The 15,825-nt window shown below is 48.1% G+C and overlaps 1 protein-coding gene across 8 annotated transcripts in view; it reads left to right on the top strand.

Moving 5' to 3' along the window:
• Gnas (GNAS complex locus) overlaps positions 1-15,825 on the top strand; it is a 50,856-nt gene that overhangs the window by 17,600 nt on the left and 17,431 nt on the right. For 3 of the 8 annotated variants that reach the window (XM_047538041.1, XM_047538039.1, XM_047538037.1), the window contains exon 1: positions 13,837-13,996. The exons of 4 other annotated variants lie outside the window; for them this stretch is intronic. The gene's annotated coding sequence lies outside the window, so the exon portion shown is untranslated. Of the gene's footprint in view, positions 1-13,834; positions 13,997-15,825 lie in introns of those variants that run through there. One more of the 8 variants, XM_047538035.1, reaches the window with a different exon arrangement.

The raw sequence follows: 15,825 nt of genomic DNA, 5'->3' as shown, positions 1-15,825 counted from the left end.
AGACCTTGGCCTTTGTTGATACCTTGTCAGTCACCCAGCTGAACATGCCCTCTCTCCAGGAGATGGAGTCCAGAGAGTTTCTGGCCATGCCCAGGGGCTGGGCTTGCTTCAAGAAGGGGCTCCAGAGCCAGCTCAGGTGGTACCGAAAGCCAAGTGCCCTCTCTCATTTCTTCTCTATCTGGAGCCAAAATATGTTTTCCAGAATCTTCCAGGTCTGGACTGAAATTCCCTTAGCAAGTGGGTCCAAATTCTTCCACTTAACCATAGGATCTTCTGTCCATGTCAAGGATTATAGCCCTGCAGGTGGGGTAGGGGGACGTCTAAAGTTTGCAGCTATAGGTCCCAATGTAGAGAGTGCTCTCACCTTGACTCCAGCCCACCAGCTTAGCCTGGCTCCTCCATGTTAGCTCCTGCAGTCCCTCATAGATGCTGAGCTCTTGGCCTCTCTTCCTGTTCTCCAAAACAGACATATTCTGAATTCAGATACTCTCATTAATTCCTAGTCTATGGAAAGAAAAGTCTAATTTTAATATCCAGAATTTTATTTCCCATTCAGATACTTATTTGTTATCCTTGGAGTGACATCTTGTCTATCTATAGATCTCTGCACTGTTCAGCACATGATAGATGAGGTTTATATATTTTTAAAATATGCGTGCATATATACAGATAGTCTTTTTTATATTATAAATAAGTCAAGGGAAGTTGTTTTGTGTGGATGGCTGAACTGAAGGAACTCCTAGATGAGTTTTGTTCAACAGTGAGTAAAATTCAGATTTGTAACATTATTAAATTTTGGCTTCTCCTTAAAAAACACCACCCCCAAAAGGAACTGAAAGAGAAATGCCTGAATCTTGTGTTCAGGGTGCTCAGGGATGAGCCTGAGGAGTGGAGGTTTGGCCCCAGTCCTCCTTACCTCCCTGCAGGGGCTGTGTTCTGTTCAGTTAATCCCATTAGCTGGCAAAGGCTTATGGGGTTACTCTTAAGGGACATTTACATTTTAATAAAGAGCTCTGTGAGGTCAAAAAGCTAAGCAAGTCACATTTTTAATAACAGGGTCTTTAGGAAGAGAATTCTAAAAGAGGGTAGAATGGGGAGGGGACTGGGGGGCCATCGCCTGCCCTCCCCACTCCGCTTTCCCTGCCCAGGGCTGTGTCTGCCCAGCACCCCCAATGCTGAGTGGACTTTGCTCCCTTGTGACCCAGGACACAGGGACCCTTGCATCCCCCTCCTAAAACAAACAAACAAACAAAAACCCAGCAGTTCTTTGGTGTTGCTTCTGCAAGTGGACACCCCAGTGGGAATGGTAGTCAGGTCCTGGTCGCCGCCCCCTGTGCTGCCTTCCTCATTCAGCTCAGGTTGGTAACAACAGGCCCCAGGCTTCTCAACACCCAGGGCTGTGACACTGAATAGTCAGGAAATAAAAGAGCTGTGAGTACCCTGTGGTTGCTCTGCTTTCTTTAAAAAAAGAAATAAAAGGGAGGTCCGGGGGCATGGGGAGAATGAGCAAGGGAGCAGGGGGTCAGGCCAGCACACAGCAGCACCTGGCTGCTGAATGAACAGCCCCCCGACTGTCCAGTGGTTGTAGCCCAGAAGATGCTTGTGCCCAGAGACCCTGGTGTTGACTTCACACCTCAGTCCTGAGTTACCAGGAGCTGAACAGCTAATGAGCCAGTCAAGGGAGGCCTGGGTTGCTACTGTCTTGCCCTTTTAGGGACCCAGCAACCTGCCAATCCAGCTCCCCTGTGTAGCTTAAAAGGGGCCTTTCCAGGATGCATGGTTTTTAGGAAAAGGAAACTAAGCTAGTTTTGAAAGCTCCGAACCCAGGTTTCCTTAAAATAAAAGAAGTTGAAGGCTAGGATGAATATTATGAATACCTCTAGTAACGTGTACTTGCGTGTGGGCCATGGATTCTGACAGTGAGTTCAACAGTGCTCAGGGTGGTGGGTTCTTTCATTTTGCCCTTTTAATGCTACCCACCTGAAACGTGCCTTTCAGCAAGTCCTTTGATGGCTCACAGGATTAGAATAGCATTGTCCTGAAATGAAGTGAAACTCTGGAAAGACCCCTAAACACTGCAGAGTCCACTGTGCACAGAATGTACCCCTTGTGCATCTTGGTGACACTCATCCAGGAGCAGGGTGATCAGTTATGCGTTTAAGTTATGGCTTTATTTCACACACAAGCAGGCAGGCCGACCGCGACACAGACAAGCAGTCAGTTAGTTCCCTCGGAGCGTGAGAGAGGCACTAGGATTTTATCTTCCAGATCAGACCTCTCTACTTCCTTCAAAATAGCTTCCTCTTGCCCCTTAGCTAAGTCAGTGCAGAGAGTCAGCCCCCAAGTTTTGCTAAATTGTGTGCCCTGACGATGACTTGTAATTAGAGACGCTGTGCGGAGCCGAAGCCCGCGGCAGCCGCACCACGGTTGCCGGTTCCCGGTTCCCGAGTGTGATAATGGCCTCGCCGGCACCGCGCTGCCTAAGGCTGATGCCGAGCACAGATTTCTCCCTACCCTCCAGGGTTAGGATTCTGCTTGGAACACTGCTTACAGCTACAATGCCTAGCACCAAAGGGCCTGATTTCAAGCAGGAAAAGGACCACTTTAGCCAGTGAGTGATGGGAAGAGGGACCGAGAGAGGGTCATTTCAATAGCAGCAAAACCAGCCATGCCATTTCCCTGACAGCTCTTTAATTATGATGAAAGAACAAGATGGTTTGGTTTTTACAGAGAGGCTTGTAGCAGGAGAGGGGAGGGGGTCTCTGAAGGGGATGTGGGGTGCAGAGTACAAAGCGCCTGCCACTGAGGAGTGATGGATGTGCTTGGAGGGAATCCAAACCTTCCCCGTCCTCCGAGCAGGACCAGCCAGGTCTTCAGGCCACCTTGCTCTGTCTATCGGGGTGGATTATGGAAGAAAGGGCCCAAAGGGCAAAGAGGAGCCACTTACTGGTGCTGGCTACTCCCTTACCCTTCAGGAGGCAGGCAAGACGTGCTTGCCACCATAGGCCGGCCTCCTGGCTGGTGCTCAGTAACCCTGGTTGGAGGACTTACACGCCCCAGTGTTGAAAATCATGTTCTTGAAGGTCAGGTGCTGAGTCAGATGCATGGTTCTTGTGGATGTTCAAGGGCCTTGGAGCTAGAGGTAGGGACAGAGCCAGCAGGGCCCAGGGACTGAAATTCGGACATGCAGAGGCAGTGTTTTAGGGCTGGAGGAGCAGATGTGGAGAGGCTACACTCAGCCCAGGCAAGAGTGCAGGAAGGCCCCGTACCCGCTTCCATCTCTGGTCTATAATCTTGTCCTGGTCTCAGACACAGGCACCAGTGAGCTGCTTCAATGGGTTTCTTTGCATGTCTGAGAAATAAAAGTGAACCGGAGACCCTCTCAGAGCTAGAAAGAAGCTTGGCTTCTGGAATGGAGAATGCAAGGAAGAGTGCCCCGAAGTGTCAGGCAGCTGTGGGATCCTGGGGAGGAGGAGGGCAGAGAGGAAGAAATAGACACGGAGGCACATCGTCTGGGGCTTTCTGCTGCCTCCCTTCCCGGTCCCAGGGCTCCTTCCTGCACGCAGCATAGACTGCAGGCTGCGCTGAGAGCTTCTGCCGAGGACCTGCACAGAGCGGGAGAGGCGGCTCCAGCCGGCTCGGCTCGGCTGCCTTTGTGTGGTGGCGTGGTGGTACAGTGTCTATGTCAGGAGAACTGTCACTCTGATAGCCCCCGGCCTTGAATTCAACCCCGACAGGCGACAGCTCGCCGCCCCCCACCCCTGGAGGCACACCGTGCGGCAACCTCCCCAAACAATTGTGATTTTGTGATTTTTCTGGGGTTCCTTCTTCCCCTCATTCAATTGCCAGGCTGCTGGAGACACTTGTAATTTTGATTATTATTAACGGGCAGCTGATAATGGAACAGCGAGGACTTGGGGCTTTGTGGTAGGTGAATTATGGACATTTACAAGTAAAGCCACTTTATTTTCTACACTTAATCAGGGGATTAACAAGCAGAATACAACATCTGCAGAGTCTTACCGGGAGAAGTGGTCCCGGAGCTGGCGAGGCGGCACTGCAGGCAAGCAGAGCTTTGTGCCCCTGTCCCCGTGCACGGTGGTTCTGCCTGTCACGGAGGTGGATAAACAGTGATCTCGCTAATTTTAATGGACCAGTTTAGGGGAAAATGCCTTAAAATACTTTAGAACCTTTTTTTTTTTTTTCCTTTTCCTCCATGGAAAGCAATATTGGGTCCATCTTTTCAGTCCGGAGAGAGAAGGCTGCAAAGACGGCATTCTGGTTATGGCCTTCAGACTGCTTAGATACTTCACTGTAGAAGGATCGTAGTTTGGAGAGGGGGAAAAAGCCAAACAAATCAGATATAGAGGTAGATTCAGCCTGGGTGTCAGAGGAAGTCCATGTTAAGAGATTTTGTATTTGCAATATCTGAATAAGAAAAGTATTTAGGATGTGTGCCATCTTAAAAATAAGTAGGCATTTTGGAGAAGGAAAATATTCTGCTTTTTGAGAGACACAGTGAGGTGACCTGCTAATGTGAGGTGGTAGGGGCTGTAGTCATGTGTGAAGAACTGGTCTCATTTTTCATGTCAGAATTAATATTGGTTGAGATTAGATGGCTTCTTAATTTAAACCGTTTACATTCTGTGGAGCTCAGAAAAGGAGGGCTCTCAGCCACTTCCTGGCAGCAGCAACGCTGAATCAATAGGGATAATATAACCCCAAAGATCCATTCTTTCACTCGGAACTTTGCTCTGGTAAATTCTGAGTCGTTTAGCACAACCTCAAAACTCATATTTTCATTGCTAGAAATATGTAACGTGTTCTGCTCTTCTTATCCCTCATCTACACATTTCCTATTCTGGTGCCCTTTTTTGACTTGAGCCTTTGTTGTCTTGACACCAAAGCATTCAGTCAATTTGGTTGAAAGTTCAATTATGAAAAAGCATCTGGATGTTTTGTCTACAAATCAACCAGTTTGCCTGAATGTTTGAGCCCATCAGCTCATCCAGGTAGCTGCCCCCAAGCCACCCCAGCACAGCCCGAATACTGGAGGTAAACCATTTGAGGGAATCAGAGAAAGCAGACCTCAAAGCCAGCCTGCACCTTGAGTGCAAGGAAGGCGGCAGGGATCAGAACAAGTCGCCTCCCCTGCAGTAGCCATCTGAAGTCGCCGCAGGGGGTGGAGGGGATGAAGGCGCAGGCTGGTCTCTGCCGCAGCTGCAGCCACAGTCACAGAGGGAAAGTGGTAGGGAGAGGAACCTTTATGGCTAGACTCTCAGCAACACCATTATCTGAATCAAGATTTGTATAGTGCCTGCAGCCATCTTAGAATTTAAAGGAAGTTGAAGCCACCCACCCTCATTTTGTCTTAGGTTACAACCAGTTCAATCCAGCGTGTGCAAAATAAAGATGAGAAGTGTTGTTTTACAGAAAAAGGAAAATGTCCATGATTTCTTTCCTTGAAAAAGCTGATCACCCCCTCCCCATCCTTATCTCAAAGTCACCAAGGTTGAGACTAGATAATCAATTCTTTCTTTCTCTTCTCATCTGCATGGACCATTTAGACTTCTGCAATCTGCCCCCCCCCGCCCCCTATTTGATCACTCAGTGTAGTAAAAAGCCAGCTAGGCAGGTGAGGAGAAGGGAGGTAGAAGATGGAAGTAAAAGGGTGGTAAGGGCTTTATGAAGTCTCATGCAGGTCATTTCTGTTTGCAGACAGCTCAGGCCAAAGGCGAGTATTCATAGTACCCACATACTATTCCTGATTGATCTGACTTCACCTCCCTCTGAGGTACAGACCTCCAAAGCCCAACCTTGATCCTTTATTTTTATGTTAGCAATCATAGAACCCTGAAAACATGTTTTCAGCAGTTCACAATGCACTGAGAATTTCAGGGGGAAAAGAAGGTGAAGAATTGATGACTTAGATTTATTACTAGTCCCATTAAGCAGAACTCAGAATTCTAATAATGGGTCTTTGCTAGACAAATCAATGTCATGTTTCTGAAAGGACGAGAGCGACAGCTGGCTGATTTCACAGAGGTGTCAGATATTGGGAGGAAGGTTAGCAAGGGTCCAATTACCGCGAGCTACAGGGGTGTGTTTGTTTGTTTCTTGGGATTTTCAGACTTCTTTTTTTCATTTGCAGATTTGTTGTTTTGCTTCCCAAATTTTAGAAGTTATGCATCTAATTTTTTTCTCTTCTTTCTTTGGCATCCATTTTAAAAGAAACTAAATATTTCATGGTAGGCTTCTAGTCTTTAACTATTATCTTTTTTTCCTTTGTTTTTTAAACAATGTTCCTATCTATATGCCTTCTTTACCCTCCACCCAATAAATCTAGTAGATGCGTAATTTGGCCAAGTTAAGGAACACACATGTATTTAACACATTTAGGAATGTGCAAGGTTAATGAAATATAAAAGTATTTTCCACTTATAATTAAATTAATTGAGTCTATTTGAGGATCACACTAGTCAACAATTTTAATAGTCTTTCAACTAACTCAAGGTATCATTGAAATGGTGTATTTAAAATAATTACTGATAAAATTCATAGAAGACTTTAAGAAACTCACTTTTCAGGCTGAAAATGACTTAAGTCATCCTGTTCTGGGGTACTTCCCAGTGGTCTGGGTTAGGTAACACTGATTTGGGGGCCTTCAGACTTTGGCATGCCTCAATAGGTATAAGTAAATGGGGTATCCACTTCACTGGGAGAGCAGATGTCTCTTGGTCCCAACCAAGTTGTGTCAACTTCCTTGGTATGGTTCAGCCACCTGCACCATCTTGACCTAGGATAGGGGCCTTTGCGCCCAAACAGTGAACCATGCAGAGCTCCAAAGAGGGTCTTTCCTGACTTGACACAACCCAGCTGCACCTTCTTTCTTTCTTGCCCTGACCGGAGCCCTGTGCTCAGGCTGGTCTTTGATGTTTCAGAGTCACCCTGTGCCAGTGTGCAGACATGGCTTCACAACCCCCAGGTGTGGTGTAGGGACCCACCTTTCCTGCTCCTATTGACACGTTCTCCAGAAAGTCAGCCACCTTTGTATGTGACTGCTGATTCCTCACCTCAGGTCCCATGGCAGCTGGTGAAAGCTTCACCTGGTAGCCCACCCCCAAGGTGTTCATCTCTTCCATAGGTGAATGGCCAGTTTCCCAGAGTCTTTATTTCTTGGTATTATGTCATTGCAACCCTGAGATAAAAATAGGTATAATTAGTATGTTACAGATTAGACTCTAGCTTTGTGTCACTTCCTCTAAAAATATCGATTTTGGTGACACATTTCCTAGAATTCTGGGCTTGCTTCAATCACTGAAATCCTCCAAGAGTCCACCTGTTGGGTAGACCTGTTTGCTTCAGAACCTAGGAGGGTTTAGTCTCATTAGATCTCTTTTTCCTACTTAGGAGGTCCATCTCCATCTTCTTGTTCTTTGATCAGGGACCCTCAGCTTTGTTCTCCCCCCAACACTGACATTTTTGTGAAGGCTGAGCATATAGGGTCATCTGCGCCTGTGGCAAAGGCTCTTTCCTGGCTGGGTTTAGAGTCACCACCAGTTAATTGGGAAAAAATTTGAGTAAGGCATCATGATTTCAGCCAAGCTGGGCATACAATGAGTACACCTGTCACTCTAGCCAGTGTTCGAAATTTGGCCCCATGGATCACAGCTGTAGCATTATTTCAGCATGAGCAATTCAGTATTTAATGTTCCTTAGAAAAAATAAATCATTCCAAGCTGCTACTATTCACCTATCAGCCCTTAGGGGATCTCTGGGGAGTAGGGGAGTGGGGGAGGGGGTCCATAATTTGCTTGGCTAATAGGGATAATGTGCCCTTTCCAATTCTGCCTTTTATTATTATTATTATTGCTATTAATTAATTTTTGTGGTTCTTGGTCAATTCTCTTAAAAGGCAATTTCTCACATAAGGAGAACAGGCTATAAAAATATCTTCTGCAACTGCAGCCTTCCAGAATGAGAAGCCATATTTTCTTTTCATTTCATTTATATTTTCACCTACATGGTAGAGGTACTGCTTTCCATGGTCAGTGGCATCCATTTCTTTCCTCTTTCCAAGGTAGTTTTAAATTAGCTTCTCATCCTAGACACATCTTAATTTAAGATAAAGTGCTGGAGAAAGGTTCATCATCATTCAGATTTTCTTATTTCATGTAAACCCCCCTCAAAGCAGCACACATTTTAAACATGTTCTCCCAGCAACTGGCCCCTCCGTCACCTGGATCCTAATAAATGAATTGGCCATCTGCAATTAGTCCATGCAGTACAAAGTGTTTGAAGGCTGAGTCCTCTGCCTTCTGAAAGAAATTGACTATGTTTAGTTTATAAAGCAAGTCCACTTTGTGTTCTTTGTAAAGTCAGCAACATTCTTTCGATTTTTTTGGTGTAATTAGCACAAAAGGAGTCGTAATCTGAGAAGGTAGTAAAGACTGAAGCAACTGAGAACCAGCAATATTCAAGAAAGTGGACTGAGGCAGTTTCCCCAGTACTGGGCAGTGTGCAGAGACCCCAGGACATTGCTGTGGGTAGAAAGAAGTCTGCAGTGCATAAAAACATCTCCTTTTCATTTGATCCCCAGCCTAGTTGCAAATGCTTGATGCTTTAGCTGCATAATTCTCTCCTGTTAACTTCCAGAGGTCAGCAGAGACCTCAGAAAGCCACAGTGCCATCTGGGCTTTGCTGCTGTTGAGTAGGCTCCTCACAAATCGGGAGAACAGTACAGAGGCAGCTGCTGCTTGTGGATAGCCACCTGCCAGGGAGGAACCCGACCTTTCTTTTGGGGAGCTGTACAGCTTATACCCCAATGGTTAGTCTCCCACAACATAACAAACCAGGGAAAGTGCTGGAGCTAAACTATAAATCACACAGTTTTCCACTTAAAAGTGTAAAGGCAGACACTCAAAGATGAAAATGTACCTACTTTCTAGATGAATTAAATGGTGTGACTAATTATGCCAGATGAATTGCTAAATATCTGTAAAACAACATCTAACTAAAAAATCTTTTGCCTAATCAACAAATTATGTAGGGCTAATTTTGAAGAATTGCATATGATGAAAAAAGCTTAAAATCTTTATGATAAGTGCAATTTAAAGCTTCTCTTATCCAAGGAAATTTTGTTGGAACTTTAGCTTCACCTCTCCAGTTGCACCAGGTGATTTTCCTGTTGTTATTTGTTTAGTTAGGTGTTGGATCAACATGTCATTTAAACAAGGCACCTTGTAAATAAGAACAAAAATTTTTAACTAGTCTCCCTGCATTATTCCCATCGTGGATGCATTTATGTCTTCAGGGCCAACTTAAAAGTTCTAAGCAACAGGTTTTCCCATTACCTTATTCCTTGTGAAATGTTTTCCCCAGGGGAAGTGAAGGATATTTTAGTTTAGGAAAATTAGCTTTCCTCCTGTAGAGTGGTGGGCTATTTAATACTCTTTTACCCAAATGAGATCTCCACTAAGTGGACCTCCAATGTGTTGATCTTGATATTGGGGCTAACTCTGTCTTCCTCCTGGACTCTACTTTCAGTTTTTTTAGTTCATTGTTTATGCCACTGCTATGCTCTGCAGAGGCATCTCCTTTTGATTCTGCCAGTGGGCCTGTTTTCCCCTCCCTCTTGCTACCCAAATTGTCCACATAGAATCTTCAACCAGGTCTAATGTATACACCATATTATTTTGGTTTAAATCTTAAAAGGAAGATGGTCATATACAGTCTCCTTCTGTTAGCTTCCCCCCCTTTTAAGGTAGATGGCAGCTTTATTAAAAGTCAATTCCTATACACTCTGGGGCTCATGGGGAGGTTTTAAGAAAGATACTAATGGTCTTGGGAATTTGGCTTCCCTGGAGATCATGAAGTTCCTCTCATACGTGGTGCCTGCCCATCAGAGTCAAGAGTAATCAATGAAGGCTTCAGAAAGATCCAATCGCCCTGATATTGTGTACTATGGTTTTAAGTGTACATATGAACAGCCACTGACTCAAGAAATTGGGTGTAAGGATATTGACCATTGCACCCTCACATTAGCTTTAATTGTTGGATATTCAGGAAAATTTCACATGATCATGTAGTTGATTTCAAGTCTTCTGAAATGAAGTCTAACATCCTATTTAGTTTTGAATGCAAGTTTAATTTTGAATGCAAGTTTAAGATAACTGTGGTTGAAACTGTGAACTAGTGAATATGACAAGAAAAAAAAGACACCCTCGATGATCACTACATTGACTTTATTTTTTATAAGAACTTTTATGGTTATACATAATAGAAGCTTCTTGCAGGGATTAACAGACTAGAAAATGCTTCTTACAATACCTGCCTTCATCTCCTATATGGCACGGGCTTCAAGTAACATTTATTTGCAGTAACAGTTTCAGTCATGGTAGTTTAATTAAAGTGCAGAATGTACTTTGAAGACAGAAAGCACCGTGGAAGCACTAAATACTATTATTAAAGCGTTACAGCTAAAGTTTCTATGTCAGTGGAAACCTATTTATTGTATCCTAGGCTACTAAATATATTATATTTTCTTTGGGCTTTTGGAAACTAGTTTACAATGACCCCAACAAATGAAAGACCAAGGAAACACTCTCAAATCTGAATTACATCATTAAGCATAATATTTTCAAAATTCTATGCTGTAGCAATTCTATTGCTTCTAAAAGCAGACAAGGCATTCTTACTTACTAGGAAGATGCAAAGGAGCCAAAGAAGACAGTAAATAAATATGAAGCTTACAGGATCACAGAATTCAAACCTCAACATGTGAATTCATCCATTATTATAAAATACAGAATGTTGGAAAGAAATGTTGCTGGGCCATCTACCTATTGGGAAATGGCACCATCTGTTTAAGTTGTATCATTAGGTGATTTAGTGTTTTAGGTTAGGGATGTGTTATTATCTCAACTTGCTGGCTTTGGCATGAAACAAGTTACCTGAGCCAGGGAGAGACCTGTGTCATCCCTGAGCATTTTATACAGAGGACATTCTGACCCTCTAGCCCTCGCTGGAGCCTCAAGTTTCCATACATTCCATTCTCACCCTCAGCCAAATGAGGGGCTGCTCTACTGGAAAACTCTCTAGACGGGCCATCCCAAGAATTATGTTAATGGATCGCTGTACTCTCACCACATAAGCTAGGCACTTAAAATGCCAATGACCCCCAATAAGTTACTAATTCTTATGACACAGTCACACATATTAACCTCCAAATTGGAAAAACTTGAAAAATTAAAACTTATAGCTAGGTCAAATACTAAACCAAAAACTATAGATGGTGCCAGCTGACCATACCAGTTAAGTAAAATCTCTTCTTTTGCTTTGTGTCTAGTGAAAACAGAAAACCCAACAAACCACAGACCAGCTTGTTTCAGAGCTCTTGGTGTCATTTGCTTACCTATAAACCTGTGATTCCACCTGCTGCCATTTATTTACAAAGTAAATGCTTTATTTGTTGATCCATAGTTAGTCATAATAAAATATAAGTGAAACCTACACTTAAAAAATATATTTTTTTTTTTAAATAAAGAATGGCTTGCTAGGTTAGGAGTTGGAAGAAGTAACACCTGACCTTGCGTTACACATTTCTAGGACAATAGTCCCAATTGTGCTTTGCCTAGAACATGTGTCGCTGTATACCATGGGACAGTTTCACTCCTTTTACAGTTCAGATGTGATATTTATCTAAAAGGGGAAGGCAGTAACTCAACTGGGGGACTTCCAAATAAGGAGACTCTTCATTATATTCATTGTATAACTGTGTGTCTACTGGCATTAAGTATCAAGGTGGTATTGGTTACTATTTACCTTGTACCTTTTAAATACAATGTATTTGTGCTTTGCCACATTAGAAGCAGGAAGGAAGATGCTTTTGAGCAAATGGAGCATTACAAAAACTTCTGACCAGTTCCTCCCTTTTAAGTCTTTATCAATTTAAAAAATGACAATCAATGAATCAAATTCAACCAAGAAGTTTTTTATTTAATATACAAAGATGTTAAACTTAGGCCTTGTCTTTATGTAGGTGCTAAAGGAGTCGGTGAATGTTAGTCATGATCTCTCCAAATAGCCTCAAAATCATTGACAGGAAGCCTCCTGCTATATTTTTGTATGAATACATCTAGGGTATTGGCTAAATATTTTTATCTGTTTCTGTTTAGGTGAAAAGCATCAACCTGGAACAGTAGTTCCTTTGAGCTTTTCTCAAAAGGCGATATATTTTTGCGTGGAAAGAAGGCCATACTCAGTGTGTGACAAAGACCTGGCGTATGTCTGACAGGGGGAGCAGCAACTTTTCAGCAGTTTGAGAAAGAGCCCATAAGGGAGGGCCAGCCTGCAAGTGAGAGGGTCTGAGGGCTAAGTTTGGCTTCCTGTTCTTAATTCCAGGAATTCTTTGGTGACTTTGAATTGCTCTGTTGTCCTTTCAGGTCCATAAAAGAGAGGCCTTGTAGAATGGGGGTAGAGGTGTACTTGAAGGGGCCAAGAAAAATAACATGCGACATCTTTATCTGCCACACCTTTTCTTACTTTGAATGGGACAAACTGGGGAAAAGGAGGACCTCAGTTGTCCTGTCGCTTGGTTAGCAGTGTCTTTCTATTTTAAAAGCTCACTGAAAACTATACCCAGCAGTTTGTTCGAGGCCTCTGGAAGTATCCTGCAAGGCCCCTGTACACCTGGGGACTATTTACTGTGTTTGCATTTGTAGATAGACTGACTTTCTTTCTTTTTAAATTTTGCCCCCACCTGAAACAAGTTTTGTGAACTCTTCAGAAGTCAAAGAAAAGTTAAAGTTGGAAGAGAGGTTGTGATTACTTTGCAGATCTGGGTTTACTGGCACATAGGGCTGTGTCCCATTCAAGACCCGGGCCAGATCAACCCGACCAACACTACCCCAACTCACCTGGGCACAAGGTGGGCATGGGCCAAAGTCATTGAATGAATGAAGGAATGAATGGTACCCAAGTAGACGCCCGAGGGGCAGAAAGGCTCTGGGAAGAACGGGCCCAGGTCCAGTGGATACAAACTAAGTGCTCCTACCCTAACCCAGTGCTCTCTCTACCACATCCTAGAATGCAGACCTGAGAGCGGACGGGACACTTTCGAGTTCTGAAACAATCTTCCAATAAGTTCGTGTTCAATAAACGACTTTTCCCTCTCTTCCAGAGACCCCTGCGGCGCCCTAGCGGGGCCACAGCCCCTCGCACCTGGAGGACCTGGAGGACGCCATGCGCCCGACTCTGGTCACCACCGCCTGCTCCTGGCCTCCGCGTCGGCCGTCGCCTGCTGCTCCAGGAACGCTAGCTTTGCGCGCACGTGGCACTTGTCACGCGAGGATCGGAGCCCCCCTGGGCACTGCGAGCCCGGGGGGGCTGCGCCCCTAGCCGAGCGCGGGAGGGTGGGGGGCAGCCCGCGCCGGCAGAGGCTGGAGGTAAGGAGGCGCGGCAGGCGAGCGCCGCGTCGCACACTTTGCACGCCGCCCAGGGCTACACCACTCACCGAAAATTGGGAGGCAGGTTTGGGAGGCGGGGTCGGGCGCCCACCGCCTCAGGGGCGCTCGCGCCCCGCGACCCCGCACTCTGCACGCCCCCCATGCACACCAGCGCCGCCCCCGCACCCGCTTGCACCCCTGGGCCGCCCCGCGGCGCGTTTGGGCGCGTCCTCGGTGGGCCGATTTTTCGCGCTTCCCCTTCGGTTTATAGGGGCCGCTGCTATGGGTCGGTCCTCTGAAGAGGCTGGGGCGTCATCAGGCCGGCTAGAAAGCGCCGTTCCCCGGCGGGGACACTCAGTCGCGTCGGCACCGCGGAGCGGGCTGCGTCAGGTGGCTGGCCCGGCGCGGCGCTCGCTAGCTCTCTAGCTCTCTGGCTCGGGGCTGCGGCACCGCGGCTGGAGCGAACCCCTGTCCCGGCTCGGGGCGGCGGCGGGCGGCCGGCAGGCAGGCAGGCAGGCACTGCCTTGCGTGTGAGTGCACCTCACTCACATGTAAGTCGGGGAGCGCTGGGGCCACCCGCGGAAGTGCGAGTCGCCCGGCGCGGGCAAGAGCCACCGGGACTGGGACAGGGCAGGGGCGCCCGGCGCCGCTGCCCTGCCCCGCGCCTCCCCGGCATCCCCCAATTCTCTCTTTTTCTCTTTTTCTCTTCTCCATTGGCGTGCCCAAGAGCAAACCAAGGAGCGCCTGAGGGTAACTGCAAACTCGTGCCATCGCGCCTTTGCACTCTTCTTTTTTGAGTTGTTTGACATTTCTTGGTGCTTTTTGATTTCTCGCTGTTGTTGGGTGCTTTTTGGTTTGTTCTCGCCCCTTTTTCGTTTGCTCATCCTTTTTGGCGCTAACTCTTAGGTAGCTAGCTCAGCAACCCCAAGCCCAGGCAGCCGCACTCCGCGGCCCGGGACAGCACAGCGGAGACCGCAGCTGAGCCCCCCGACACGGGGCGCACAGGGGCCGGACAGCCCGAGGCCGGGGGCAAGCAAGGCACCCGGGCCAGACGCGAGCCGGGCTCCCCGAGGTGGCCGGGGCACCATGCTGAAGATGGCCATGAAGCTCAAGGCTCGAGCGGCGGAGAGCGAGAAGAAGACAGCCGCGGCAGCTGCCGAGGTGGCTGCCGAAGCTGCTGCGGCGGCTGCGGCGCTAGCAGAGCCGCTCGCACCGCGGAAGAGCCGGGACACCGAGAAGACCCCGAAGAACGGGAAGACCCCGAAGAACCCGGCGCGGGAGGCGCCCCCCGAGAAGTTCCTAACCGACAAGGAGCGCAAGAAGATCGAGAAGAAGCTGCTGGAACAGAAGAGAAAAGAGGAGAAGAAGAAGGAGAAGGAGAGGAAGAAGTTGGAGAAGATGCTGAAGAAGAAGAAGGTGCCAGAAGCCCAGGAGGAGGCCCGAGGCCCCGAGGGCGCCGCCGCCGCAGACGACGACGAGGGCGCCGCGGAGGGCGCCGCCGGGGGCGGCGAGGGCGCCGCCACCGGGGGCACGAGTAGGGCTTGGGCCGAGTGGGACACTGACTCGGGCGACGAGGACGACGCCTACTACGCGGCGCCGCGTGTTGGGGGCGTCGTGTGGCGGCCCGGGCCCCTCAAGGCTGGCGCACTTAGCGCCCACCTGCCCCTCGTGGTCTTCCTGGTCTTCTCGGTGCGCAGCCCCTCGTGGGTGCTCAACTTCCTGCTGCAGAAGCGCACAGAGCAGGGCCGTGGCTGCGGCTTCGTGTTTGGGGCGACCTGCTGCTTCAGAGTGTTCCTGGGCTGTGCCTTCTTCTCCTACTTGGGCGGCCGCGCCAAGCGCAGAGGCCGCGGGCGCTCCGGGGCCAGTGGAGCCTTCGGCTCGGGCAATGGCGCCCGGCGCCGGGGGCGCGAGGAGCGGCTCATCTAGTCAGACCCCCAAGCCCCCCGCCACCGCCACCAGACACCACCATCGCTGTGTAGTGTGGATTTTTATTAGTATTTTTGTGTGTGCGTGTGAACACATTTTCCTTTTTAGTTGCTCCGTTCTTTGGTTCGTGCTCGCCTCGCTTTTTTCCACACTCCCTGCTCTCTGGCTCTCTCTGTGTCTCTCTCTTTTCGAAATTTTCCTAAGTCCGGGCTCGCACTCCCTCCCCTTCCGCCCACCCCGGCCCCTCGGCGGCGCCCGCGGGAGGGCGGGGAGCGGCGGCCTCGGGGGCCTCTGGGCGACACTGCCCGGGGGGTGGAGCGTTGGCGTCGTGCGAGGGGTCGTCACTGGCTCGGAGACGCCCCCTCTCTCCCCTTTGCCGGGCCCGACTGGGGCCCGCGCCAGGGGGGTGGGGGGGCGGCTCCCCGGCCCGTCCCGGCCCGGGCTGGGCGCGGGC

The sequence above is a fragment of the Sciurus carolinensis genome, chromosome 2, assembly GCF_902686445.1.
Source record: "Sciurus carolinensis chromosome 2, mSciCar1.2, whole genome shotgun sequence".
NCBI lineage: Eukaryota > Metazoa > Chordata > Mammalia > Rodentia > Sciuridae > Sciurus > Sciurus carolinensis.
Note: the sequence above shows the minus strand (reverse complement) of the source record. Positions and strands in the feature narration are given on the sequence as shown.